At 36.7% G+C, this 26,861-nt stretch overlaps 1 protein-coding gene across 6 annotated transcripts in view; it reads left to right on the top strand.

The window, feature by feature from the left end:
- CAPN15 (calpain 15) overlaps window positions 1-26,861 on the top strand; it is a 118,214-nt gene that overhangs the window by 51,428 nt on the left and 39,925 nt on the right. The window contains exon 1 of one of the 6 annotated variants that reach the window (XM_056805755.1): window positions 22,655-22,815. The exons of the other annotated variants lie outside the window; for them this stretch is intronic. The gene's annotated coding sequence lies outside the window, so the exon portion shown is untranslated. Of the gene's footprint in view, window positions 1-22,654; window positions 22,816-26,861 lie in introns of those variants that run through there. 6 annotated transcript variants of the gene reach the window in all.

The following is a 26,861-nucleotide window of genomic DNA, read 5'->3' as shown; positions in this document are numbered from 1 at the left end:
TTTGTGGAGACAAGACTTATCATAGGAACATAAGTCATTTTAGCAAGACAGTGACACAACTCAGTCTCTGATATTTGGCTTCTAGAACAGTACCTAGCACCACCTTGTACTATATAATTATGACCTTCCTTCTTTGGCAATTGAATGAAGAGAGATTATAAGCAAAACAGAACTGGGTTGATTGTATATGAATATAAGAACCTTTTTAATCACCCCCCTTAGTGCCATGGGAAGCCATAGTGAGGAGTAAGGATTTCAGTTAGAACTGTGGCCTAAAGTTATGTAGAAATGGAGAGAAGTTTCCCTCTGAACACAATGTTCTTGGAAGTAAAATGGCAGCCAGTGATAGTGTGTGCTGGGTAGATGATGATCCCTGCTTTGCATCCTATCTAACAAAGAGGATAAGAGCAGATGAGCCTATGATATTTTAGAGAGATTGATGACTGTTTCATATTGTCCTTCCTGATGCTCCCTGAAGGGATTTTGGAGAACATGATAGTGTCATGAAAGGATGACTCCAAAAGCATGAAGTCTAGGATGAGTCTGGAAAGCTTAGGCTTCTTTGTTCCAAGGCTGAACAGCCCATCAGCAGCTTCTCTTTTCCACTGAGGGTAAGCAACAGGGTTTTAGTTGGTATTCTTTTTCCCTTGGATGCTGACAGCTGATGTCAGTGTAAATGACACTAGCTGGACCTTTTTTAGGATGTTAGGGTTACCCCCTTTGGTTCAGAGTGCTCTAGGCAAGTGTCAAGTGATGTAAAACCAAGTCTGAGTGGGATAAGGGAAAGATAAGTAGCTAGAAATGTCTGTGCGTTATTAGGTACAGTCTTGAGTGATTGGAGCAGACAGTTGAGGAACTATGCTGCAACCAGTGACCCATTTTCCTCTCATTTTCCCTTGCAAATATTGTTTAGCTATATGACACATTTCTCCCTTCACTCTAGCAGAGCTAGAAATAGTCAACAAGGATAGCCCATGTCCCTGTTGCCCTCTTCCTCATGGCAAAGGCCCTGGAGCCAATGTATCATTCTCCTTGGACTGAAGCCAAAAGGTACCTGGTTATTCATGTCTGTCATTTGGGAGACTCCCTACCTCCAGTATCTCAGATCTGATCTTTCCTCCAACTTTAACTTGAGAGAACAAAATCACTTTTTCTATTTTTGCTTAGCTTCACTGGCCACACATCTGGGACCTGCCTGTCATTTCTAGCCCTGATTTCTAGCCCTTATATGATATTTTCTTCCTCTAGTTGTGGTTCTCTCTCCATTACTTTTCCCCCCCCATTCAAATGTTGAGGTAGACACACAAATGAACTGGGGAAAATGAAGAAGAAAGCCTATTGGGAACCACAGAGCCAGAACTTGGGATATCCTCACCCCAGAGAATGCTTCAAGATCAATTTTTAGTTAATGTCCATTGATGCAGAGGTAATAAGTTCTCCATCATGAGAGATTTTTAAGCAGAGATTTGGTCACTTGTCAGGAGTGTTGTAGGTGAGATTCATGTTTGAGATAGGGACTGGACTAGGGGACCTCTGAGCTCTTTTTTAGTTCTGAGAACAAAGATGTTTCAATTCTGGCCCTTCTCATGGGCTGCTTCTTTGTTTCAACTTGGGCCAGTCATTTAATTCTCCCCATTCATTAAATGGGACTAGAAGTTTGGCCCTTTCCTTTATAGGCATAGTATATATGAAAAAGAAACTACAGGGTACTTTGCAGACGATAATGGGCATGTTTATTAGCAATCAGAGTAACAGTGCAACACAGTAACAAGTGATGTGGGCTAGCAGGAGTTGTTCTGGGTTAGGCTTCCCAAGAACACTGGCCATTGGGATGTGGTGACTCAGGGGAAAAGGGTTATCATTAGCTCTCTGAAAGCTTTTTCTCATTTCCATTTAATTATGGCAATAAACCATATGTTCATGTTATTTGAATAAAATAAATAAAGCCAAAAGAGCCTCCTTGGAACTCCTGGGATTACATTCACCATAAAAATAAGTGATAAAAGCAGACTTGGGTAATGTGGGTGGAGGGGAAGGAAACAGGTGCTAGGTTTGTGCTACTTTAGCTTGGCTCCCAAAGGAGCCTAGGTGTTGCTAGCCTCCTTACTAAGCATGGTCTGCTTAGAAATTGTAGACTTGGTCAGAAGAGGGAAAGGCTGACTTTTTTTGGCTAGTATTTTTTTTCAAAATATCCCATCATGGGGCAGGTAGGTAACTCAATGGAGAGAGAGAACCAGGCCTGGACAAGAGAGGTCCTAGGTTCAAATGTGGCCTCATATACTTCTTAGCTGTGTGACCCTTGGGTAAATCATTAACTCCACTTGCCTAGCCCTTACCACTCTTCTACCTTGGAACCCATACTTAGTATTGATTCTAAGACAGAAGGTAAGGAAAAGAAAGGAAGTAATGGAGGGTAAGAAGGAGGAAGGGAAAATATCCCATTGTGGATGTTGGCACATATCCCAAACTTGCACCTAGAGGAAGATACCTGTAATAGACTCACATGATCCGGTATAGAGGAAATAATGGTGGGAGTGCCTGGGCATTTTGAACATAAATATGATTCTACCTGGCCTAAACCCTGAAGTGACCTGGAAGAAGTGACTTCTTCCCAAATGCCTATTTGAAGAACATGGACTATTAAGAGTCCATGCACATATTGTGCTAACATGTTCTCTTCTCTTCCAGAAATAGTCATTGATTGACTTTCTTACTTTCTAGCATTTGTCACACAGTTGTTGAGACAGGTATCATGCCTTACCCCATAGATGGTGGCATCCTGGGAAAGCTAATCAGTATAGGCAAGTGGATCCTGATAGATGCCTCTCTGATAGGCAATGAATACTCAATATTTATTGAATATTCAATGCATGCAAGACATGATGGGAGGTGAGAGGGAACTCTTCTGGGGACTGCAGATTTAAACAGAAGGCCCAATTCATGACCTTGAACAGACCACTTGAATGAAAGGAAAAGAGCTAGGAAAGGCTGAAAAGCAAAGAGCTAAATGTTAGAAAGTAGGGAGATAGAACATGTATGAGAGCGAGGAGGAATCTGTTAGAATTCTCCAGCTGCTTGGTGCACCAGCTTTATTTCCATTATACTTTAGGGAACCTATGCTTCAGGGAATATAATAACTCTTGCCTTTCCTTTTGACCATTGTTTCTTCCACCGAACCTTTTCACTGAGTAAATCTGAGGGAAAACCAGTATTTTAGAAGTTTATTTGTTTGAATGTCCTTTGGCCTGTGCCTATTTCTGAAATATGAATCTGGAGGCTTTAGGTCCTTTGAACTTTCTTAAAATAATGTTGTTTGTACTCTTGAGACCTTACCCATTAAATTTTGTTGGGTTTGGTACTTACCTATATGATTGTATAAATCACCTTTGTGAGACAAATTATAAAAGATGAAAAAGCTCTTTGAAGAATGGCCATATGCAAGTATACATTGCTTTGCCTTCTTCCATCTTTCTTGATTCTGTTCCCAGAGTTTTTATTATCTGCTTTCTCCCTCCTTTTCCCTTCCTTCTACACACCCACTCCCCCAACAAAGTAGTAATTGCTGTATGAGTAGAGCCGTCTGTGGTTTATTGATGCTTTCACTAAGGCAGAAATTAGGTCTTAAACCTATTGAAGGCTCTGCTGAACAGTACATGAGGCTAAAACTATCTATCATTTGAGGATGACTCTTGACTCTCTTCCCCAGAATCAGGGGCTCACTTGTTATGCCCCACTATACCCTAGTCTAAGCTTCATTGCTCCCTTTCCCCACAGAGTGCTAGGTGAATTTCTTGGTCATTCGCTTACCTCCTTGCTATCCCTGTTCTTGTTTCCATCCTGTTTGTTTGACTTTGAGCAGGTTACTTCCTCTCTAAAGGCCTCTCTCCTCTTCTGGACAATGAGAGATCTGTTATAAATAATGATAATCCCATATTTCTATGGCTTTAACATTTACAGAGTACTTTGAGTTCAGTCCATCTGGCATTTAGTAATCACTGTTGTGTGCTAGACAGTTGTAAATAAACACTGGGGATACAGAGACAAAATTAAAAATGATTCTCACAACAACATGATGTAGGTACAGGAAGAAACTGACTCTCAGGAATTAATTAATGCCTATGACCGCACAACTAACTCGTAAGTGTTTGGGTGTGTTTATATAAATATAAAGGGTACCCCCTATTCCTCATTAGGCACTCACCTCATTAAGCAGAATGCCATTGAGTCATGTGACAGCAGTTCAGGTCTTGACCAGTGGAGATCCTCTGGGGTGACATGGCCAGAAGTCAAGACTCAAGACCTGGACTGTTACAATTGCTATTCTCTTCTAGATTAGTTCAAATTAATACATGTGGAAGTATTCTTGAAACTAAAGGACTCTTTAAAAGTACAGAGTATTAAAGAGATTAAGGAGTAAGGGAAGGGGAAAAACTAGCTAAAAACAACTGTAGAATATCTCAAGGAAGTAAGGAGATAGGACAGACTCACATAAAGCCAAATTTTGTCAGTTTGGGTAATAGTAAAAAAGCATAATAAAAATCATTATGTAAAAAGTGCTTCTCAAGTGAGGAGCAGGGCGTCTTAGGCACCTGACATCTTATTGACACTGTGCTCTGTCTGCTTTTGGATCCAGACCAGGTTATGGGAGTCCCTGGCACTTCATTTTTTGAGTAGAAACAACTTCAGAAGCTTGAGCTTCCTTTGATCTAGATCTAAAGCCTGTGGTTCGAGACAGCAGTTTAATTTCTTTGTTTCTCTTGTGGCAAGGTGAAGTCTGTGAAATGAAATCTGATTTTTTATACTAGAGTGACATGAAGGCCTTACACATTGTAAAGAGTAGGCTAATAAGGCCAAGAGAAATGAGAAGACTTGTTGGATCTCTCATAGTTGCTAGATCCTCTCCACAAGTACTTGGAAAACCTATTTCCAGGATTCCTCGGCTTCCTCCTTCTTTGGAATCAGAACTGAATATTACCAAATCCCAAGTAATTGAGGGAAAACAAATATTTTCTGACTGAATTTTCTGGTCTTATTTTTCTCTAGCCTTTTCTACTTTTGCATGCACTCTATGCATGAAATGGTCTCTTCCCCTTCTCCCTCCCCCTCCCCCATCTCTCTGCCTCTTGAAATCTATTCTTTCCTTTCAGGATCAACTCAGGTGCAACCTTCCCAGTAAGGCAATGCCTTCCCTGATCCAAGCCCCATCCCCACCCCACACTTGTCCTTCATTGCATGTAATAATTTATTCTAACTTGCCTTGTATTTATTTCCGTACATAGCTCATTCCTCTATTAGATTGTAAGCTCCTGGAGGACGGAAATTGTCTTTTTTCATCTTTATTATTCTCATTACTCAATGCATACTGCATTGAACAAAGGCACATAATAAATGTTTATTAAATTGAATAATTGCCTCAAGTTTCTGTTTGGCTTTGTTTTTGATTTGTAAGGAGACAGACCAATTTCCTTTTGAAGTCTATTTCTATGTCCTAAAAAAACCTCATGACTCATAACTGAATTTCATTTTTTTTGTAGTGTCTCAATTTTTGAATGTATGTTACCATTTCAGAATATTTGCATCAAAAATTCTGTAAGCGTATTTGCTGACTCCTCTGTAATGTTGATATATATATGTGTGTATATATATATATAGTCCAGGTTCCTGACACAGCATTTTCAGCAACAGACTTCTGCAGCTTCGTTTTCTAGTCTGACCTCAAATGTAGACCTGTGAATGCTTCAAGGAATTTCACTTCTCATTGTGCCAGCCGAATGTCTCCAAAGTCCCTGCTTCACCCAGCTCCCACATTTTATCAGAGAGAAAGAATGAGAATTTATAGGATTTGAAGCAAATACATTATTGAAGATAGAAGTAGATGTAAGTTGAGAGAACAGTAGTATGATGTTTCCTGAAGATGCAGGGGGGTTAATTTGGTTGCAACTGAATTCTGAGAACTATCTCATGTTACTTTGTTTGGGAAAGCATGTTCTTTCTCAGACTTAGAAAGTGACGTTTCTTACTTTTCCTTTGTCTTAGTTATAGTCACTTAGGGTATCTGATTGAAAAACTTAGCTGTGAATCCCATAGTATCCTTTATTTCATCTATCCCATTGATGTAATAGAGAGCCTTTTGAGGTATAAATGTTATTAACACAACTTTAAAAAATTAATAATTGTTGTAATTATTGCTAAAAATTATGAATTAAATCTATTCCAGCTAATAAAATCTCTAGGCCTATCTCATCTGTATGACCACACATGTGCTTGCATCTGTGCCTGTCTTTATTTGTGGGCCATTATGGAAGGCTTCTGAAGCCTTTGTGGTTTGATGAGAAGGAAGTTTCCTTCTCAAAGCTAGCTTTTTATTGGGCATATTTCCCTACTCTGTTATAGCTAAACTTGATTTCTTAGGCTATTTTTTTTTTCCATTCTTAATCTGACTACCTCATACCATTTTAATTTATTTTTTAAATTGGATTTTATTGATGTCCTCTTGTTTCTTAAATCTGCAGTATCTCTCTCCCTCCCCATCCTAGTGAGCCACCTCATATACCAAATAGTATTTTTAAAGAGGAAAAAAGGTCAGCACAAATCAATCCATTGAAAAGACCTGAAAACATGTACAATGCATATCACCTGTTCACCTCCCCACCCCCACCCCCTCCCTGTGGATTGGGAGCATTCTCTCATATCTCTTGCCTGATTTTTATAATTTTGTTACGTTCACTTTTGATTTTTTTATCTTCTTTTGATTGTTCTTTCTATTTATGTTGTAGTTACTGTGCATATTGTTTTCTTGGCTCTGCTGTTTTCACTTTGTATCAGTTTATATAGATCTTTCATGCATCTGTTTATCTTCCATATCATTTCTTACAGCACAGTGATTTTTTTTACAGTAATATATCACAGTTTGTTTCCCCTGTGAATAAATGTCTACTTTGTTTCCAATTCTTTGCTATTGCAAAACTGTTACTGTAAATATTTTATTATATATGGGGACTTTTTTCTTATTAATGACTTCCTTGGAGTGTTAGAGCAATAATAGTCTCTAGTTCAAAATGAATGGAATTTTACTTATTTGCATAATTCCAAATTACTTTCCAAAATGGTTGTACCATTTCAGAGCTCCACCTACAGTGCATTAGTACTTGTCTTTCTGTAATTATAATCCCTTCAACACTGACTGTTGCCATTTTTTTTTATCCTTGCCAATTTGCAGGTTGTGAGTTGAAACCTCAGGGTTGTTTAGATTTACATTTATTAATGGTGATTTAGAGAATTCTTTTACTTTCATTGTGAATACTTAGAAGTTCTTTTCAGAATTATTTGTTCATATCCTTTGACCTCCTTATCTTGAAAAGTGTATAGATAGAATTTTCTCCCCAAAGCTTGCTCAGCAATCCATTTGCATGCTTACACTGAATGGATGCACAAAGGAGAAAAGTTTTGGTGTGGCACTGCCCTCCTCTTTTTCCTGGAACGTGGTTGAGGAGGCTGGCTGGGAGCCAGGCCAGAGAATCCATACACGTCAGTTAGGTTAGAGAATTAGGCTTTAAACTTATATCCTTTTTATTTTTTCTACTTCAAATGATTATTAATAAAACTCTTTGGAAAAATAAGAACCTGGAGTTATTGATATTAATTTAAAATTTACAAAAGAATGGGTATTAGTCTTACACATTTTCATGAATTGTTTACATATCTTGGATATCAAACCCTTTTCAGAGAAAATTTGATGGAAAAAAATTTTTTTCTAGTTTTACCACTTCCCTTCCTGTCCTAGATGCATTAATGTCTGTGCAACTTTTCAGATTCATGTAATCAAAGTTATATATTTTATATTTTTATAATTGTCTCTATCTCTTATTTGTTTAATAATGCATCTCCTAACTGTTGGAACTTGATTGCAGATCAAAGCATGCTTTCTTTCACTTTCTTTCCTTCATGATTTTTTTTTAATGTGTGATATGTGCCTTTTGTCACTTCATGGGGAATATGGAAATATGTATTGCATGAATCCATTGATATAACTTATATCAGCCTATTTATTGCCTCAGGGAGGGGAGGGAGCATTCAGTATTCAGAGAGAATCTGAATTGCAAAATGTCAGAAAACAATTATCAAAAATTGTTTCTACATGTAATTGGAAAATGAATAAAATAAAGTTAAAAAACAAAAAAGAATACACCTCCTATCTATAGTTATTTGGTATGTGTATGATACGCTTCTCTTCTGATTTTTTAAAGTAGTATGATCTTTAATATTTAGGTCATCATCCATTTGAATGTATTTTAGAATATGGTGTAAGGTGTTGGACTAAGCCTAATTTCTACTAGACTGCTTTCCAGTTTTCCTAGTAATTTTTTTTTTAATCAAATAAAGGAATTTTTCCTGGGTAATTTATGTTTTCTGTTTTGTCGGTGTCTAATGAGTTGAGTTCTTTTATTGCTGATTCTCCCTTGTCTAATCTGTTCCGTTGAACTGTCTCTTTTAACCAGTACCAGATGGTTTTGATGATTTTATAATATAGTTTCTTTAAAATGTATAATTTATAACATAACTGCTTTATGATATAGTTTGAGGTCTAGAAATGCCGTCTCTTTTCACCTCTACTTCTTTTCATCATTTCCCTTGATATTCTAGATCTTTTGTTTTGCCAAATGATTTTTATTATTTTATAGAGCTCTATAAAGAGTCCATTCAGTAATATGATCGATATAGCATTAAAAATGAAAATTATCTTAGGTAATATTGTCATTTATTATGGTATTGTGGGTTGGCCAATGGCAGTGAATGCTCCTTCAGCCATTTTAAGTTGTCCTTTGTTTCTTTAAGAAGCACTTGTAACTGAATATATATGAGTATTTTGTGTACTTTAGTAGGTTGATCCTCAGATATATTATACATTTCATAGTTATTTGGAATGAGATTTTCCTTTTTATTGCTGCTTCTTGTGTTTTTGTTATTACTATATAGACATACTGTTCATTTTTGAGAGTTTATTTTATAACTTGCAACTTTGCTGAAGCTATTGATTTTCTCAATGAGGAGGAAGTGTGAGCATTTATGTAGCACCTAATATGTACCAGATATTGTGCTAAACACTTTTTATAAATATGATTTCATTTGATCCTCACAACAACCCTGGGAGATAGGCACTATTAATTTACCCATTTTACAGTTGAGGGAATTGAGGAAAACTGAGGTTAAGTGACTTGCCCGGGATCATATAGCTATTAAGTGACTATGGTCTGATTTGAACTTAAGTTTCCCTGAGTCCAGATCCAGCCTTCTATCCACTGCACTTTCTAGCTGCATCAGTGCCATTAGTGTTTTTGCTGATTGCTAAGGATTTTCCAAGTATTTCATCATGTCATCAGCAAATAGGGATGGTCTTATTTCATTATTACTTACCTTTATTTTAAATTTTTCTTTCCATCATTTCTAAAATTATACAGTAAAGAGAATAGATATTCTTGTTTCATTCCTCTCTTTAGTGTAAAAGGTTCTAATGTATGCTCATTCCTTATAATACTTGTTTTTTATTTAGTTAGATGTTTTTTATCTTATGCCTATAATTTGTAAGGCTTTTAGCCTATATTTTATTAACGATTTTTTCCTGCATCTGTTGAGATAATCATGTGATTTAGTATACTTTCGTTTTTAATATGATTCATTATGTTGATTGTTTTCCTAACTATCCTTACATTCTGTTATAAATCCCACTTGGTCATAATGAATAATTTCTTGTATTTGTTTGATAGGGTTGTATTTAAATTTTTAAATTTTTGACTATTCATTAATGATATTGTTTTATAGTTTTCCTTCTGTGTTTCATCTTTATTTGATTTGGATATCAGGACTATGTTTGACTCATAAAAGGATTCTGGTAATGTGTTTACTTTTTCAGTTTTTGAGAGTATTTTGTAAAGTGTAATTATTAAAGTTTGATAGAGGGGGTAGAGCCAAGATGGTGGAGAAAGGACAGGGACCTGTATGATCTCTCCCAAATTTCCCTCCAGACAACTTCAGTATAACAATTTAAAAGGAATTCTGGAATATCAGAACCCACAAAAAGACTTTATCACTCAATAAAAGAATTCAGACTAACTTTCAGTACTTAAGAGCTCTGAGCTTGCAGAAACCCAATTCTAAGCAGCATATCCCCCCCCCCCAAAAAAAAACCCTCCTCAAAAACAATTCTGGAGAGGCAGAAAAGAAAAGTAATTACTGTCGCAGCCCAAGATAAAATAGATGGATAGCAGGACAGACCCGTCTAACAAGGATAAGAAGGGAGAGCAATCTGGCACCTCAGGAACCTGGGGAAACTGGCAGTAGGAATAGTAGTCTAGCACATATGGCACCCAAGGAATCAGAAGCAGGAGAATCAATCCAGTGCACCTAGTACCTGCAGTGGAAGAAGCAGTCAAGCACATTTGGCACTCAGGGGAACCAGCAGCAAGGGAAAGCAGAATTCTCTGGGCAAAACAGCTACAAGCCTCCCCACAGCAAGTCTGTCCCCACAAAGTGCACATTGTAGAACTCAAAGGTAACCAGCTCTCCCCCACCCCCCAAGCACCACAGTAGAATACAATACAAGCTTGGGATAATACTTTTCCTCCCCAAGAGCAGATCTGAACTTCAACATAGGCATGATCTTGAGAAAGGTTGGAAAAAATGAGCAAAAGATAAAGAAAAAAACTTACCTTAGAAGTTACTTTAGTGACAGAAGAGACCAAAAAGTAAACTTAGAAGAGGACAACAATGCCAAATGGAAACATGTGAAGCTTCAAAGAAAAGTGAAAGGGTGTGAGGCCCAAAAAGAACTCCTGGAAGAGTTCAAAAAAGAACTTGAAAATCAAATAGCAAGAGATGTAGAAGAATTGGGAAAAGAAATGAGAGTCAACAGCTTGTGGGTGGGTGGGGTAGAGGTGGTCACTGAAGAAAACAACTCTAAAGAAACTAGAATTGGCCAAATGGAAAGGGAAGTACAAAAATCCATTGAAGATAACTTCTTAAAAACTAAAATTGGCCAAATGGGAAAAGAAATGCAAGAGCTCAGTTAAGAAAATAACATCCTAAAAATTAGAATTGAAGTTGTGAACTGTAAGACATCAGGAAACAATAAAACAAATTCAAAAGAATGGGGGAAAAAAAAACAGAAGAAAATCTGCAATTACCCTGGAAAAACAACAGACCTGGAAAATAGATCAAGGAGAGATAATCTAAAAATCACTGGACTACTTGAAATCTATGATTAAAAAATAAAAGCCTGAACACCACATGACAAGAAATCATCAGGGAAACTGCCTTGATATTCTTGAACAAGCAGGTAAAATAGAAGTTGAAAGAATCAACCAATTACTTCCTAAAGGAGATTCCAAAATAAAAACTCTCAATACTGTCATAAAACACCCAATGAGAATATGCTGCAAACAGTCAGAAATAATTTATATATTGTGGAGCTACAGTCAAAATTACATAGAGCCTAGCAGGTTCTAAATTAAAGGTCCTGAGGGCTTGAGATATATTCTGGAAGGCAAAGATTTAGGATTACAACCAATAAATTGTCTGCCCAGCAGAACTAGGAATAATCTTTGGGGGATGGGATGGGATGGGGGAAAACCAGAGCTGAAAAGAAAATGCATGATCTAATTTGACACCCAAATGAAGCATAAAAAGGTAAACAGACACGTGAAAACTCAAGACATTCACTGGGACTATACTGATTACATTCCTACAAGGGAAGGTGATAATTAAGATATTTAAGTTACCTCTGAAACTTAAGATATTAAGTACTTAAACTGCTTAAGATACTTAAGGTAAAGATACCAAGAACTTTATCACTATTAGGGCAGTGGGAAAGAGTATACATAGAAGACATGGATTAGGTTGAAGATAATGGGATAATATCTAAAACAAAATTAAATAAGGGAATGAGAAAGAGTAACACCAGGAGAAGAGAAAAGAAGAGATGGAGAAGGTAAATTATCTCACATGTAAGAATTAATATAGTGGCAGAGAAAATGGAGGATAGTGGGCAGTGCTTGAACCCTTCTCTCATTGGATTCTGTAAGAATTGAATAATATTTCTACCCAGATATATATTTTATAAAGTTTATTGGAAGGGTAGACAATCGTTCCTAGCCTGCCAGTCTCTTTCCTCCTTCCCCCCTACCTACTTGCTCTGTTCCTGACCTCTCCTTCCTTCTCTTCTCGGTTCTCTCCCTAAGAAACCCCAAACCCTGACCTTTATTGATGCATAGCATGTTGACTGCACAAAACCTGGCACAACTGTAGTATGTCATGAATGTTTGATAGACAGGTAAAGCTCCTCAGGAGGGGAAGGGGATAAAACTTCTTTGACACAATTTGGCTCATAGCAACAATAGCATCCACATTCAATTGGCTATAGACAGATATCATATGCCGTAGGAGGGCATATCATACACCATAGGAAGTGAGAGGGGAGGGGGAATAAGAGAAGGGTGCAACAGACAAAAGGAAGGATAAATTGGTGAATTGGGGGAAACAGTGCTCAGAAGCAAAACTTTTATGGACACGGAAAGGCTAAAAGGGGAAAAAGAAGTATATATAAATAGGAAAAATATGATGGGGGAAACACATATTTAATAATTATAACTGTGAATGGGTTGAACTCAGCCATAAAAGGGAAGGGGATAGCAGAGTGGTTTAAAAAACAAAATTCCATAATATGCAGTCACAAGAAATTTAAAATAGGGAAACACACATAGTGTAAAGGTAAGGGACTGGAGCAGACTCTGATTTAGCTAAGGTTTTTAAAAAAAAAGTGAGGGTAGCAATCATGATCTCAGATAAAGCAAAAAAACTGATCTTATGAAAAGAAATAAAGAAGGAAATTATATCTTGATAAAAGGTACAATAGAAAGTGAGTAATATCAGTAATAAATATTTACATACTACACAACATAGCATCCAAATTCTTAATGGAGAAGTTACAAGAGTTACTGGAGGAAATAGACAGTAAAACTATACTAGTGGACAATTTCAACCTTCCCCTCTCAAAACTAGATAAATCCAACCAAAAAATATAGGACTGGTTTTGTATTTGAGAAACTATCAGCATAATTGGCCATTTCAATAACAAAACCAATAGAAACTAAATGATTACATTAATAGATGCAGAAAACATTTTTGACAAAATACAACAACACCCATTCCTATTAAAAAAAAAAACACTAGAGAACATTGGAATAAATAGAGCTTTCCTTAAAATGATAAATAGTATCTATATAAAACCGTCAGTGAGCATTATATCTAATGAAGATAAGCTAGAAGCTTTCCCAGTAAGATCAAGGGTGAAACTAGGGTGCACATAATCACAACTATTATTCAGTATTGTACTAGGAATGCTAGCTATTAGTAAGATAAGAAAAAGTAATTGAAGGAATTAGAAGCAAGGAGCAAACAAAGCTATCCCCTTTTACAGATGATATGATGGTATACTTAGAGAATCCTAGAGAATCAACTGAAAAAAAAATGAAAACAATGAACAACTTTAGCAAAGTTACAGGATGTAAAACAAACCCACAGAAATCATCTGCAGTTCTGTATACTACCAACAAAGTCTAATAGCAAGAGATAGAAAGAGAATCCCATTTAAGAGGTAATCAAAAGTATCCTCAGTGATGAAGTGAAGCTCAAATGTGAACTTCCCTTCAGGGCCAGGCGCAAGGATGCTAAAGAGATTCTTATTATAAAAATAAAATGTTTATTGGAATATATAAGTGTAAATAAAGGATTTCTAATTCTAAGGGATTCTAAATCTACCCAAATAAACTCCCAGGTTCTGCAAGGAATCTCTTCTCCTGTGTTTCAGAGGCTACACTAATCCTCCCTGATCTGACTAACCCAAATGTATACTAAGTAAAAACTACTGCTATTTTCTCTACAAATCTTAACTTTACCTTCAAATTATAAGATGGCAAAAGGTAGCTGGTTGAGTCTCAACAAGAATCCAATTTTTCTTTGGTCTTCTCAGAGTTAAACAATCTATAAAACTGCAATTGATAGTCACTAGTGTTTCCCAAGTTGGGAAAGGAAAACACTGAGCTCCTTCAGATCTTTCCCTCAGACAGAGAGAGAGGCAAAGATGTTACCTCGTCCAGCCCTGAGAGAGAGTCTCTGAAAGTGTGTGTCTGCCAACTGCCAAAGACCAACTCCCAATTGCCAGAGAGAATAATTGACATAGAAAAATGGTTATAACTGTCAGCAGTTGAAATTAACACGTTCTCTCAGCTCTGCTTCAAACTCCAGTTCTTTTCTCAAGTCAGTCACTTTATTTCTTGTCCCTAAACTAATAAAACAATACTTATTTTCTAATATCATCCTTACAATACAAAGGATTTTAAAAGAATGCCTACCCTTTGATCCAGCCATACCACTGCTGGGTTTGTACTGCAAAGAGATAATGAGGAAAAAGACTTGTACAAAAATTTTCATAACCACACACTTTGTGGTGGCAAAAAAAAAATTGGAAAACAAGGGGGTGTCCCTTGATTGGGGAATGGCTAAACAAATTGTGGAATATATTGGTGATGGAATACTATTGTGCTCAAAGGAATAATGAACTGGAGGAATTCCATGTGAACTGGAATGACCTCCAGGAATTGATGCAGAGCGAAAGGAGCAGAACCAGGAGAACATTGTACACAGAGACTGATACACTGTGGCACAATGGAATGTAATGGACTTCTCTACTAGCAGCAATGCAATGATCCAGGAAAATCCAGAGGAACTTATGAGAAAGAACACTATCCACATAGCAGAGAAAGAACTGTGGGAACAGAAACGCAGTAGAAAAACATATGATTGATATATTGGATGGGGATATGATTGGGGTTTTGATGTTAAAAGATCACTCTATTGCAAATATAAATAACATGGAACTAGGTTTTGTAAACATGATACACATATAACCCAATGGAATTGCTTGTCAGCTCCAGGAGGGGGGAGGGGGAAAGAATGAGGGATGGAAGAAATCATAAATCATGTAACCATGGAAACATATTCTGAATAAAAACTTAAAATAAATAAATAAAGGAACTTTTGGACTATATAAAATACCTAGAAGTCTACCTGACAAGACAAACCCAAGAACTATATGAACACAGTTATGAAATTTCACACAAATTAAGTCAGTTCTAAATAATTAAAATAATAGTAATTGCTCATGGATAGGTCAAACCAATATAAAATAAAGGACAATTCTACCCAAATTAATGTGCTTATTCAGTGCCATACCAATCAAATTATCTAAAAATTATTTCATAGAGCTAAGAAAATTAATCTAGAAGAACAAAAAGTAAAAAATATCAGTGAAATTATTGGGAAAAAAATGAAGGAGACCTAACTATACCAGATCTCAAATGGTATTATAAATCAATAATCATTAAAATAATTTTATGCTGGCTAAGAAATTCAGTAATGAATCAGTAGAACAGGTTAGCTACTCACCACATGGTTGTAAATGATGGTAGTAAGCTTGTGTTTAATAAATCCAAAGGCCATAGCTTTTGGGAGCAGAACTCATTATCTGAGAAAAACTGCTATGAACAGTAGAAGAAAATATTACAGAAATTAGGCATAGACCAATATTTCACATTATATACCAAGATAAAGTTAAAATGAATACATGATTTAGAGACAAAAGGAAATATAGACAAATTGGGGGAGCGTGGAATAGTTTACCTATAAGATTTGTGGAAAGGGAAGAATTTATGACCAAATAAGACATAGAGAACATTCATTACAAGATGTAAAATGGATAATTTCCATTCCATGAAATTAAAAAATTTTTGTACACACAAAATCAATGCAACCAAGATTTAGAAGGGAAACAAAATTGGGGGGAGGGAGATTTATAACATGTATCTTTGACAAAGGCCTTATTTCTCAATTATATAGAGAATTAAGTCAAATTTCTAAGGATCCAAGGCATTCCCCAATTAATAAATGGTCAAAGGATATGAACAGGCAGTTCTCAGATGAAGAAATTAAAACTATGCATAGTCATATAAAAATGTTCTAAATTACTATTGATTAGAGAAATGCAAAATTAAAACAACTGAGATATTGCCTTACTCCTGTCAGATTGTCTACTTTGATAAAAAAGGACAATGTTCAATGCTTTACTCACTAATCCAGTGTTGGTGGAGTTGTGAACTAATACAGTCATTCTGGAGAACAATTTGGAACCATACCTAAAGGACTATAAAACTGTACATACTCTTTGACCCAGAAATCCCACTACTAGGTCTATATCCCAAAGAGACCAAAGAAAGAAGAAAGGATCTATTTGTGTACACAAATATTTAGAGCAGCTTTTTTGTGGTAGCAAAGAATTGGAAACTGAGGCAGTGTCTATCAACTGGGAAATGACTGGACAAGATTGTAGTGGAATGCTGTTATGCCATCAGAAACAGGATAATTTCAGAAAAACCTGAAAAGACCTATATGAAATGATACACAGTAAAGTGAGCAGAGCCAGGAGAACACTGTGCACAGTAACAGAAATATTGTTTGATGATCAGCTGTGAATAACTTAACTGTTGTCAACATTGCAAAGATCTGAGACAACTCCAAGAAACTCATGAGGAAAAATGCTGTCCACCACAAACAGACCTAATAGAGTGTGAATTAAGATTGAAGCATACCATTTTTCACTTCATGGGTTCTTACATGTGAGATTGGTGTCTTTCACATGATGAACCGGGAAATACTTGTTGCAGGATAGCACATTCATAACCTATATCAAATTTCATACTATCTCAGGGAGATAGTAGGGCAAGGAGGCACAGAGAAAATTTGAATCACGTCATAAAATATGTTGTAAATTGTTTCTACATGTATTTGGGGGAAATACAATAAAAGATCTTTTTAAAAAATAATACTAAAACAAAATAATTCCTTGAAAATTAGAATTGGGCAAGTAGAAGCTAATAACTCCATAAAATCAAGAAACAAAACAAAGTCAAAAGAATGAAAAAATAGAAGAAAATATGAAATATCTCATTAAAAAACAACTGACCTGGAAAATTTATCAAAGAGAGATAATTTAAGAATTAAGAATACCTGAAAGCCATGATCCAAAAAAAGGGCGTAGCCATCATCTTTCAAGAAATTATCAAGGAAAATACTGCCCTGATATCTTAGAGCCAGAAAGCAGAATAGAACCTGAAAGAATCCATCAGTCATCTCCTCAAGAGAACCCAAAATGAAAAAACTCTGGAATATTATAGCCAAATTCCAGATTTCCAGATCAATGAGAGAATATTGTAAACAGCCAGAAAGAAATAATTTAGATATTCTGGAACCACAGTAAGGATAACATAAGATTTATTAGCTTCTAATTGAAGAGCTTGGCATATGTTCTGGAAGGCAAAGGTGCTAGGACTACAACCATGTATCACCTGCCCAGAAAACCTAAGCATAAACTCAGGGAAAATAAATGAGTAATCAGTGAAATGGAGGACTCACAAACAATCCTGATAAAATGGCTAGAGCTCAGGAGAAAATGTGACTCAAATTCAAGACTCAAGAGAAGCATAAAAAGGTAAACAGGAAAGAGCAATCATAAGGGATTCATTAAGGTTAAACTGTTTACATCCCTAGATGGGAAAATGATACTTGTAATTCTGAAGAACTCTATCTTCATTAGGGCAGTTAGAAGGATTATATAAAGAGGACAGGGATGAGAGTTGATTATGATGGGAATGATACCTAAAAACAAGGGGATGAAAGAGGAATGCACTAGAAGAAGGGTTAAGGGAAAGGTAGAATTTGATAAATTTTCTCACATAAAGGAGGTTTGAAAGAGCTTTTGTTTTTGGAAGGGGAGATAACAGGAAGTGGGGAGAGGAGTGCTTGAACATTATTGTTGTCTGAATTGGCTCAAAGAAGGAAGAACATGCATACTTAGCTGGATGTAGAACTCTCTCTTACCCTACAGGAAAGTAGGAGGGGACGGGGGTGAGAAAGTGGGGGTGCTGATAGAAGGAAGGGCAAATTGGGGGAAGTGAGATTGTTGGATAAACAGGAGGAAAATAGAGTGGAGGGTAATACATAGTAATCATAATGCTGGAAAAAATTGCAACAAATTTCTCTTAATAAAAGTCTCATTTCTCAAGGACATAGGAAAATAAGTCAGATATATAAGAATACAGGTCATTCTCCCAATCAATAAATGGTCAGAGGATGTGAACAGTTTTCAGACAAAGTGATCAAGGCTGTCTATAGTCATATGAAGAAAATGCTTTAAATCACCATTAACTAGAGAAATGCAAATTAAAACTCATGAGGTAGCATCTCACACCTATCAGATGGATTATTCTGACAGAAAAGGAAAATTGAGACATTAATGCACTGTTTGGAGGAATTGTGAACTGATTCAACCATTCTAGAGAGTAATTGGGAACTAAGTGCAAAGGGCTATAAAAACAAATATACCCTCTGGTCCAGCAATATCATTACTAGGTCTGTATCCCAAAGAGATAATAGACCAAAGGGAGAAGGACCTATATGCATAACAATATTTATAGCAGCTCTTTTTCTGGTGGCAAAGAATTGGAAAGTGAGGGGATACCCATGTAAGTTGTAATATTGTGCTATAAGAAATGATGAGCAGGATGATTTCAGAAAAACCTAGTAAGATTTACACAAACTGATGCAGTGAAGTGAGCAGAACCAGAAGAACATTGTACATAGTTACAGTAGTATTGTACAATGAACAATTGCAAATGACTTAGCTGTTCTCAGCAAAACAGTGATCCAAGAGAATCCCAAAGGATTCTTGATGAAAAATACCATCTGCCTCCAGAGTAAGGACTGCTGGAGTCTGAATCCTGACCCATAATTTTATCAAACCCCACATTTCTCTTTCTTCATTTTTTTGTTTGAGTTTTCTTCCACAAAAAGACTGTCACAGAAAAATATTTTACATGATTGTACATGCATAATCTATATCAGATTGCTTACGAGGGAAGGAATGATGAAAGGGATAGAATTTGGAATACAAATTTTTAAAAATCAAATGTTAAAAATTGTTTTTTCATGTAATTGGGGGAAAGTAAAATATTTTTTAAAATTAAGTTTCATAGAATTATCCTGGACCAGAATTCTCAGTAACAGAAGTGGTCCCCCCCCCCCCCCCACACACACACACCCTTTGGTAGTTCCTTTACAGTTAGATCTATTTCCTTTTCAGAGATAGGTTCTGAATCTTTCTCTGTTCTCCCCATAAAACTATGTTTTTTATATTATTATATTATTTTTATTTATATTATTTTATAATGTTTAATGTATTCTATTTTTCTATTTCTTTTGTGTTCTCAATTTTGTTAGCATATAACTGTATATATAAATATATAGTGATCCCTCACCTATTGCAGGAGTTATGTTCCAGAGACCCCCATGATAGGCAAAAATCCATGAAGTAGTAGCGTTGGCACCTGGATTCATTGCCAGAAGCCTCAGAAAGCACAGAACATTTGGGTGGCATAGGGCTTGAAATAAATTCAAACTTTTTCAAAAACACAACACCACAGAGCAACACTATGTGCAGATGTCTATGTAACTTGTACATAGTAGGCCATATAGTATTAGTACATTTAAGCTGATAACTTAATAGTGAATATCATGTTACATGGTAGCTAAGGGAACTACTTTGGCCACTTTGTAATATTCTTTATTCCCATCATGGGTCAGTAGTCCCTATTTTCACATTTCTTTCACATAATAAGTTTGCATGTTTTTAAAATGTCCTTTTAAGATATTTTATCAATGTTCTCCAGTTAATTTTCCCAACATATTTAAGAGCTTTAACCAGTTTTCATTTATTCTTATTGATCAGGTTAATGGGTAATAATGATAACTTAAAATCACAAATAGTTCAAAGCTTTGCTTTACCCCATAATGGCTACTTTTTCTTTCTTCTAACTTTTCAGAGCACCCATTGTGGAAAGAGCAATAGTCCTCATGCTAGATAATCTCAGTTCAAGTTTTAGATCTGCCACTTAAAATATGGCTAGTCAATTAAGTCCCTCAATCTCTCTGAGTCTCAATTTTCTGCTTCATAAAATGATGAAAATAATATATTTCATACCTCACAGAGATGTCAAATGGAGCGCTTTTAAAGTTCTTCTAGAAATTTGAGAATCTTTTTTTTTCTCTCTTTTACCAGGAGCAGAATTGATTATTTTTAACTTCCACTTCTCTTCTTTCCCTTCCCTACCTTCTGGTTAAAAATGGCAAAGAAAGGGCCAAAAATGATGGAAAGAACTAATAATAACTCACATTTCTATGGCATCTTATGATTTACAAAATACTTTGGAAAAAGTCTGGAGACATTTATTAACTGGATTGTGAACCCTGAGGCAATTGAAAGTTGGCATTAGTTAGAATGAAGGCTGGTAAAATTGAATCTTGTTGAAGTAAATGACTTGGCAGTCATGGGGGTTAGGACTAGAACTTAGATCTCCTGGCTCCTGAAGTCAGTATGTACACAACGTCAAACTTAAAACATGGCTCTTCCATCTCTTCATAGAAGAATGCTCAGTTCTTTCAGGAAGGGCATGGTGGAGAGGAAAGACGATGGATGGTTTAGGTGTTTCTTCGTTGTCCATTTTCTGCCTAAACTGAAGTTGGCTCCAGGGAAGCAAGAGTATATATACAGTTGGAGGTAACTGACAAAGATTTGGAAAAGCAGTGGTTCTCTCTTAGAACTTCATAGTCTATGAGGTGGACCACCAAAATTTTTTGTTTGATCACAGGGAGGGAAGTGATGCTAGTCCTATATACAGTAGTTCCTATCCTTCCTTTTTTTGTCTCATTTCTCTTGAGACTCTCCTGACCCTTGTGGGAAGGCCCCAAGAGACACTACTGTTTTCATTGAGCTGATAATATAAATCACATCTTCTACCCATGGTGGTAGGCCTTCAGTGGAACATGACTGATGCCTGGGCAGGAAATGGCCTAACCCTGAGAACTGGAGACCCTTGTTCAAGATCAGTTGATCTTGGCCACAGTCCCCAAGAGAATAAGTGATTTCTTTGAAAGCTCAGGATCTTCTTTATGTTTTCCCCATATACATAAATGCATTTTATAATGTTGGGTGGTAGAAAAAGAAATTCAATTTTAATTCTAAGTGAAAGGAGGTTAAGGTCACTGTGGGAAAATAAAATTTTCCTTCAGTATAGAATCCAGTGCTATGGCTGAATTTTTTTCTTAGGGAATATTTAAGAGTTTGAGACTTCCACCAGAAATCAGAATGAGACTACCCATGCCATTGCCCAGGAGATTTCCCATGTCCATAAGCTATACCAGGAAAAGGATCTTTCAGGATAGTTGCTTTTTGTTTTGTTTTATCTATAATACTATTGGGAATATTTACTGGCATTTAGGAAAATCATCCAGGTAAAGCCCATGGAGAGTCATTCACCTGGACTAGATGTACTTCTAGTTTATTTCCAGGCTAATAATGCTGTTAGACTTGGTCCAAAAGTAACTTGCTGAAGTAACCAGAACAGCATATTATAGCATCTTACCAATAAAGGCTTTTGCAACAATATAATAACTGGGAAATTTGTTATAAGGATATGAATCTTCTTGTTAGGGTAATTTGGTGGTGAGTTAGTAGAACACCTTGAATATAGATGGCCAAAGCCAGATGTTGCATATTTCCCATGAGCTGTAGTCATCTATTTCTTTCTTGTTAAAAGTAGTCAAGAGAGTTACTGATTTGTATTACTAGTGAAAACTTACTTTGCTTTGTAGTGCAGTGTCAGGCAATATTTGAAGTTTTTTTTAAGCCTTCTTGAATCTTCCTGGTGTAAAGATTATTTCTTGATTTTTTCCCCTCTTCTTCCATCTCCTCTTACCTTCTTGCTTATTTACTGAGTCACCAATCTATGTTCCGGAAATGTATAGTATAGAAGGGAGTAACTCAGAACCAGAGGAGGAGGGATGCTGATACCCATCCATAACTTTACCAATCCTACAAGCATCCACAGCCTAGAAAGAGATATGGAGAGACAGCTCAGTGGGTAGAGTCAGGCCTAGGGATAGGAGGTCCTGGATTCGAATCTGATCTCAGAGACTTCCTAGCTGTGTGACCCTGGGCAAGTCACTTAACCCCAATTGTCTAGCCCTTATTTGCTCTTCTGCTTTTGAATCAATATTTAGTCTCAATTCTGAGACAAAAAGTTAGGGGTTTTTTTGAGAGAGAGATAGAAACAGAGACACTTGTACACCTGCCTCACAGGACATGAGTCTCATGATGTGCATCTCAGTCTAATTGGGGAGCATGAAGTTTGGGTCTGGGGAGTCTATCTATCATAGCTGGTGGTCTACCGCAGCTGCCCACTTCATTCAGGCCCCACACACAGTTTTGCCTCTACCCAATCTATGTTTCCCCATCCTTCCTCTGGGATAATGGTGATTATACTGAGGCCTAGTAATGGTTTGCAAAGGCAGCATGTGGAAACTGGGGACTCAGGGGAAAGACAGACACCAGAGCGGCTGCTCTTCCTGTTGTCTCAAAAAAAGGGATTATCACAGGGATTTGGCCCAGAACTCTGGGAAATAATAATGTTTCTTGAAGGAGAAGCAAATGAGTTTTGTTTTGTTTTTTTTTAGAGACGGTTTCTTCCTTTGTGAACCAGAAGGATTTGGCTGGAATATATTGTTAGATAATTCAATCTTCATACTTTGTTAAGAAGAGCAATTGATTTTTCCACCAGAGAGATTGACTACAACAGATTTAAAGGATGTTTTGAAGTATGGACGGCCTTTTTCTCCTTTCTTCCCCTCTTACCTGGATTTTACCACAGAAAATAACACAGAGAATGATACAGTGATGGCTGTCTTGCTCTAGGCAACCACATTTTGGCATTAAAAGTAGGAATCCCCTGATTTTGGATTTCCTCCACCCTTCTGCAGTTCTTTCAGAGTTCGCCCTTTCTTCACTTGGGTTATAAAGCTAACATCTCATGAGAATCTATCTAGAGCTGCCTTGGCAAAGAATGTATTGACCACTTGATCTCCCCATAAATTGTCCTTATCTTTTAGAGAAGTCATGCAGGTATGTTGTGAAGCTCCAGTCTCAGAGGAGAACTCAGCCTTTAGGTCTTAGTGAGTTAAGATGGTAAGTGAGTACAGGGAAGCTGCTTTTTACTTAAGAGAGAAAAATTAACTTTACCTTTTGTTTTCTATGTAACAAGGGCAAGCAAAATTCCCAGCAATTTGGGCCAAAGGGCACAGTATCAGCATTACTTCAGAGAAGGTAGCACATACATCCCCCCTGACTTTGCCCATAGCTTCTCTCTTCTTTCAGGCATTTGGGACCCTCTGGAGCCAGGTTAGGTGTCTTAATTAAATATTATGATATGCTTGTGATGAGTCCTTATTGGCAGTAGAAATGATCTTAATATTATTTTCTTTGCCCTTGGGAGTTGCCCCTCTTTTCCTTTGTTTCTGGTACCCCATCCTCTTACCCAAGGGCAGACTCTTCCGGTTGAGCCAAAGTATATTTTGCAGTTCTTAAATTGATTTCTACTTTCGTACTATTTTTTCTATTTTTCCCCACCTCCTACTTTTTGGGGGTTTTCCTGATACATGGCAAAGCTATGAGCTCTGGTGTTAGGTGGTATTCATATTGAAATGTACATTAGCTTGTCATTTCTCCATCCTGGAAATTTTTTTAGCCAAAATAAAGTTGCCTTCTGAAATCTTTGTGGAATCTAAACCAGAATGACCAGAACAGCTCTCAGCTAGAGATGTAAGAGTATCTATGAGAGAATGTGAGCTTATTAGCTAGGTTGAGTTATTTGTTGTCACATCATGATATTATTTCATTTACTCTAGGACATGGCCCCCATGTCTTTCTTTGTTTACTCAAAAGCCTCTTTGATTATAGTACACAAACACTAGTCTGGATCTCCCAGGACTTCTAAGACCACAAAGAAGAAATATGGTGTCAGGAGAAATTAAATGTTAATTCACTGGAAATTTTACTCTAGCCCCCATCTACTATTGTATCAGTATAAGCAGAGAGGGTTCTTTCTTGTTTTCTCCCCCTCTCTAACCTTTTGGTTTTTTAATATTTTATTTTCCCCATTATGTGTAATAATAATTTTCAGCATACATTTTCCAAAATTATAAGATCCAAATTGTCTCCCTCATTTCCTTTTCTTCCCCCCTCCCTGAGATGGTAAGCAATTTGATCTGGTTTATACATATATGATTATGCAAAACATATTTCTATATTGGTCATTGTTGTGAGAGAATATTCATATAAAGCCAAAACACAAAAAAAGTGAAAAACGGTATGCTTTGATCTGTATTCAGACTCCAACAGTTCTTTCTCTGGAGCTGGAGAGCATTCTTTGCCATAAGTCCTTCATAATTATTCTAGCTAATTGTGTTGCTGAGAGTAGCGAAGTCTTTTGCAGTTGATCATGGTACAATATTGTTGTTAACTGTACAATCCTTACTTCACTCTACATCAGTTCATATGGTCTTTCCAGATTTCTCTGAAGTCATGCTGCTCATCATTTCTTATAGCTTAATAGTATTCATTCACGACATATTCCACAATTTGTTTAGCCATTTCCACAATTGATGGATATCCCCTCACTTTCCAATTCTTTGCCATTACAAAAAGAGCTGCTATAAATATTTTTGCACAAATAGGTCCTTTTCCCTTTTATTGGATCCCTTTGAGATATAGACATAGTAGTGATATTACTGGACCAAAGGGTATGCAGTTTTATAGCCCTTTGGGCATAGTTCCAAATTGCCCTCCTAAATTGGTTGATTCACTTCACTACTCCACCAACACTGCATTAATGTCCCTTCCATCCCTTTCTAAATGACTTTTTTCACTAAGTGCTTAGGACCCAAACAAGTAGGCTTATTAAAAGAAGATAATGTGTTTTGGGGATAGTTTGAATTGTAGACCCCTGTCCTTCTAGAGTCGAATTGAAGCTATTACACATAGCTTCATGACTCCCATCCCCAAGTCTTCATTGTGTTTCTTCAGCAGCTGTCTTTTCTGTGTTCCCAACCTTCTCACTGCCTCCTAATCAAGATTATGCCTCTTGGGCATAACTTCAAAGATCTATGGAATTAAGAAAATATTGGTGAATCACTGACTTCTTGGGCCCTGGAAAATAGCTGACCTGTAAGGTCAAAAGAGAACATTAACCACAAAGTACTTATCCCAGAGCCTCCTTTCAAACTAAAATTTGTTTTGTGTGGATTATTGAGTAATCTTATATCTAACTGTGGGGATCCTTTCATGGTCTGGAGCTCAATACCATCAGAGCAATGTCATTTGCAAATAAGATAATCTGAAGGTGCTTCAAAGGGAATTTCTTTTCCATTTGGATTTTCATAAGACATCATCCATAACAGAAGTAAACGCTTTTGGTGAGCATACATAGCTCCATTTTATGGTCTCTTAATGTTAAGAAATCATTGAACAGAAGTTTTTTTTGGTTGTAAGATTTGAGGTAATATCTATCAGAATGCTTTGAAAAGTATAAAATGCTAAACAAATGCAAAGTTTTATTATGATCTTCCTCTCTGTCCTATACTAGTCAAAGTATTCCAAGGACCTTGAGAGGGAATGGGCTTTCTTGTGAGACTCAATACCATTTTTTAAGGGTCTAGTAAGGGCACAAATTGTATTCTTCTTGAGTCCTTTCCAACTCTGAGATTCATGCTGCTAACCACTACTAGGTGAGAACTAGGCAAGTATCATATAGTAATTCTCAATTTTTATTTTTCAGTAGATCTAATTTCTCTAAGTGTTCCTGCCTCATTATATTTCTCTGGACTTCCATGTCTGTCTGCCCCCTTGTAGCCACTCCTTGACCTTATGGCTATAATTGTTCCCTGCCCTTTCCCTATAGCTTTTTCAGCCCATTTCTCCATATCCTCAGCCCCACTGACCTTGTACTCCTTGCCAAGCTTTTCTCTTCATGTTCTCCTTCAGTCTCAGACCTCTCTCATGGGAGGGGTGGACAATGAGAGAACCTTTTCTACTTCTTGGACAGTGGTAATTCTTCCATCCCACAGCATCATCAGAGCTCATTCACTTTTTTTTTTTTTAAATAAAACCCTCACCTTCCGTCTTGGATTCAATACTGTGTTGGCTCCAAGGCAGAAGAGTGGTAAGGGCTAGGCAATGAGGGTCAAGTGACTTGCTCAGGGTCACACAGCTGGGAAGTATCTGAGGCCAGATTTGAACCTAGGATCTCCCATCTCTAGGTCTGGCTCTCAATCCACTGAGCTACCCGGCTGCACCCAGAGCTCATTTACTTTTAACCTGGAGGAGTGATTTAACTGAGAATTTTTGCGTGGCCATTACTTCAAGTCACATGGTATATAAAGAGTAATCACAGTAATAACAGTGGTCACTGGCCAGGAGATTTTCTTTACTTTGAATATTTGTGTCAAGTGCCAAGAAATAAAGAAAATTCCTTGGTTCCACAAACCAGAAGTACTTGAAGTAAGTAGCCTCCCTATGGAGTTGCTAAGCAGCAGATTTTGTGTTCTTGCAGAGAATAGAGGGTGAATTTTACTGTCCTTCATTCTGTCATGAAGGGGGAAACTAATCAGTTTTTCCAAGTTTGCCCAGTTGAGAAACACTCTTGAAATATGTTTCAGGAACTGAGTTTTAAAGCATTTTTATTTTATATTTTCACAGGAAACTAACCCTCATTTATATCTCCCCACCTCTCTCTCTAAAAAATAAAATATTACTTTAGAAGAATTAAAACTCCATGTTGTTACTTCCCTCCATTAAAGTCCTACTCCAT

The sequence above is a fragment of the Monodelphis domestica genome, chromosome 7, assembly GCF_027887165.1.
Source record: "Monodelphis domestica isolate mMonDom1 chromosome 7, mMonDom1.pri, whole genome shotgun sequence".
Taxonomy (NCBI): Eukaryota; Metazoa; Chordata; class Mammalia; order Didelphimorphia; family Didelphidae; genus Monodelphis; species Monodelphis domestica.
Note: the sequence above shows the minus strand (reverse complement) of the source record. Positions and strands in the feature narration are given on the sequence as shown.